Raw genomic sequence first — 3,701 nt, 5'->3', positions numbered from 1 at the left:
AAGAAAGGAAGAACACAAGATCTACCAAAGGAACATTAAGAAGCAGATGATCAGGTACATTTTCCAGCAGTATGAAAATGCCTGCAGTATAAATCACACTAGAATCTGGAAATGGTACTGAATCATGGAAGGGTTCTTTGTCACAAAACCCTAAACCTCACTTAGCTATACCTCTTACAAGATATTTCTAAAGGGAATATATTTTATGATTCTCTAGTCATTGACAGAAATGAAAATGAATTTAAATGTTAAAGAAAATGAGAGTATCTAAATTCGGTTGGAAATTAATTACTATTCCTATGATTACCGAAGTGTCAAGTGATTTTTCACTCTGATTCACTCAGGTCCAAGCAAAGATTAAATCTTGCCCTTGGCTAAATTCCACAACTCCAGGTCAATTATGTGAATTTTTTTAAAGTGTCAATGAATCCTGTCTGAACAGCCCCAACAAGAGATCAAGAATAGGTATTGTGTTTGGAAGACCAGAGGAAAAAGAGCAAAAGAAAGAAAAATAAATGCACAGAATAAAAATGGTGCATCTAATCAATAAAGGCAGGAAAATAAGGAAGTTAAAATAAAACGTCTTTCAACTGTAGTGGACTCAAACTGTCCTACAAATCAACTAAGCCTAGCCCTATATTCCTCTCTTCTTTATAAAATTTCCTCATCTTGCACTTATACTTCAACCAGCTCCCATCAAATCTGTCCCCACAAAGATTAACTATGACTTTTTTTTTTTAATAATACTTTATTTTTGGTGAAAATATACACAGCAAAACCTGCTCCCATCCCATAGTGTCTAGACATAATGATCACCACTGGTTATGTTCTTCACGTTGTGTCAACATTCTCGTTATTTCTTTTCTAGTTGTTTCACTATGACTTCTTTGTTGCTAAAAATCCAATAGACAGTTTTCAGAACTTATCTTGCTTAGCATCTCTGCCTTAGAGCTTTTATTCATGGTGCTGGTATCTCTTATCCACAGCCCTTTGTATCTTGACCTAGCTGCTCCTCCTCCCCCAGGGCCTCCACCAGAAGACTTTCTTGACCCCCAAAGGAGTTAGATCCCAATGCTTCCACTGTAGCCTCAATTTCCTCCTCTCTAAACCCATCTCACTTGTGCCTACTCCAATGCAAGTCTTTATTGATAGATTATGTACTCTATGAAACTAGGGATAATACTGATTACCACATGTACTGTTCTCTACTATAATGATACTGCCCAGTGAAGTGCCTGGCACACAGAAAAAACTCAGTAAATATGTAACTGCTTGAATTATTTTCACCCAATCATAAACAAGCTGGTACCACTATAACAGATTTATTGCCACAAAAATGAACTAAGTGGGTACTATATGTTTTTCCAGGACCCTGAAGGCCTTGTAAGAAATTTCCAAATATATTCAATATACTAGAGCTAATTCTCTATTCACTCAATCTAAATAGTATAAATGAAATGATCGAGTTTTTAATAGTGACTATTGATCATGATCAAAATTGATAAAACCAAAATATCACTAGTATCTACCCAACTGTGTACTTCCTAATCAAATAAAAAGTGTATAACTTCAAGTGAAATAAGTCAATCAAAAAAGACAAAAATTGTATAGTCCCACTATCATAAAAAGTCAAGATTAGATACACACAGAGAAAGCAAAGTTGTTTGATGGTTACCAGGGCTGAGAGGGAAAGAAGAGGGAATCACTCTCTAGATAGTAGATACTTGCTACTTCTGGTGATGGGAAAGGCAAGACCAAATATGGGTGAAGTCACCACAACTTACAAAAAAAGACACTAGGAAGTACACCAAAAAAAGGGACAATTTCGGTAAATGCTGTAACATATATAATTTTGCAACAACAGTAAAAACAACCAAAACACGTGTGTGGTTACACAGGTAGATATGGATGCATATATGTGTATAGAAAGGCATACATGAGTAAATGCACATGCATGTATAGGTGCATCTGTAGGCATATTATATACAAATTTATATGTGCTGCATATATATCCACATATATAACAAACCACATAAGGGGCACAGTTACAGAGGCTTCCTAGATATACATCCAACCAATCTGTGGGATTAGTTTACTGGGTTAAAAGGCTTGGGACCATAGTCTCGGGGGACAACTTAGTCAATTGGCATGACATAGTTCACAAATACAATATTCTATATCCTACTTTAGTGAGCAGCATCTGGGGTTTTAAAAGCTTGCAAGCAGCCATCTAAGATAAAACTATTGGTCATTACTCATCTGGAGCAAAAGAGAATTAAGGAAATCAAAGGCTCAGAGAAAAAACTAATCCACGGGACTAACAGCCCACTCGAACCACAGCTTCTTCTAACCTGAGACCAGACGAACTAGATGGTGCCCAGCTACCACTACCAACCATTTTGACCAGGGACACAAATTCTTAAAAGAGGCCAAACCTACTGGACTGATAAAGAGGAACCCCCGAGACTATCGCCCTAAAATAACCTTGGAACATGGAATTGAAACTATTTCTGTAGGTCATCTTTCAGCCAAATGACAGACTAGCTTATGAAATAAACAGTATCATCTGTGAGTATTGCGCTCCCTTAAATGATGAACTATATGAGGCCAAATGGTCAACATTTACCCAAAAGCAAAGGTGAGAAGACAAGGAGGGGAAGGGAAGCTAAATCAATGAAAACTGAACAAATGGAATGGAAATAATGAGAATGCTGACACATTGTGAAAACTGTAACCAATGGCACAGAATAATTTGTATAAAAATTGTTAAAGGGAACCTAATTTGCTGTGGAAACGTTCACCTCAAACATAGTATTATTTAAAAAAAAAAAGAGGAAACGGGAAGTGGGGAAGGTTATGGATTAAATTGTGCCCCCTCAAAATATGTGCTGGAATCCTTACCCCCTCATACCTGTGGATGTCAACATTCTCGTTGGGAACATGGTTTTCTTTGTTATGCTAATAAGGCCCTATCAGTGTAGAGTGTGTCCTAACCCTAATCACTTCTGACTTGCAAGGAGTGGCACAGACACAGAGACAAGCAAGGCACAAACTGGGGAAACACAGATACCACATGGAGATCATCAAGGAACGGAAGAACTGAGACAAGGATCTTTCCCCAGAGCTGACAGATAGCCTTACCCTAGAGCTGGTGCCCTGAATTTGGACTTCTAGCCCCCTAACTGTGAGACAATAAATTTCTGTTCATCAAAGTCAAAAAAAAAAAAAGTGTGTAACTTCAATCTGCATGATCCTAAAGAAAAAAAAGATATGATAAATATTTGAATATCATCGCTGGAAGGAAAAAAATCTAGCCCTTACCCTGTGCCTAGCAGAGATATAAGACTTGAAAGTGTATTAAAAGAGAAAATTTAATTCAAACCTATATTATTGTTGCTTCACCATAATTCTTTTATTTTTCAGATACTTGTAATCAACATCTATAATGTTAGTGAGTCATGCTCACTGACTTCCAGAATTTCAATACAGAAGACAGTAAGGGTTGCATTCTGGGATAGGTAGCGGATATAATCTGAAACTGGGTTGCATGGCAAGCATGCTATTCTACTTAGACTGTATGTTTATTTGTGACGGGTTTAGAGGAATTATGGAGATTACATCCAGGATTAGAGCCTCCCTCCCCAAGCTACTATTACCAGTAATGCAAATCCTTCATTTTAAGCAACCAAAAAAAAAAAAAA

The 3,701-nt window shown here is 37.0% G+C and overlaps 1 protein-coding gene across 2 annotated transcripts in view; it reads right to left on the bottom strand.

Annotated features, from left to right (window-relative positions):
- Positions 1-3,701, bottom strand: part of VPS50 (VPS50 subunit of EARP/GARPII complex) — a 109,048-nt gene that overhangs the window by 99,987 nt on the left and 5,360 nt on the right. The window lies entirely within an intron of this gene.

Source organism: Trichechus manatus, unplaced genomic scaffold (genome assembly GCF_000243295.1).
Source record: "Trichechus manatus latirostris isolate Lorelei unplaced genomic scaffold, TriManLat1.0 scaffold00253, whole genome shotgun sequence".
NCBI lineage: Eukaryota > Metazoa > Chordata > Mammalia > Sirenia > Trichechidae > Trichechus > Trichechus manatus.
Note: the sequence above shows the minus strand (reverse complement) of the source record. Positions and strands in the feature narration are given on the sequence as shown.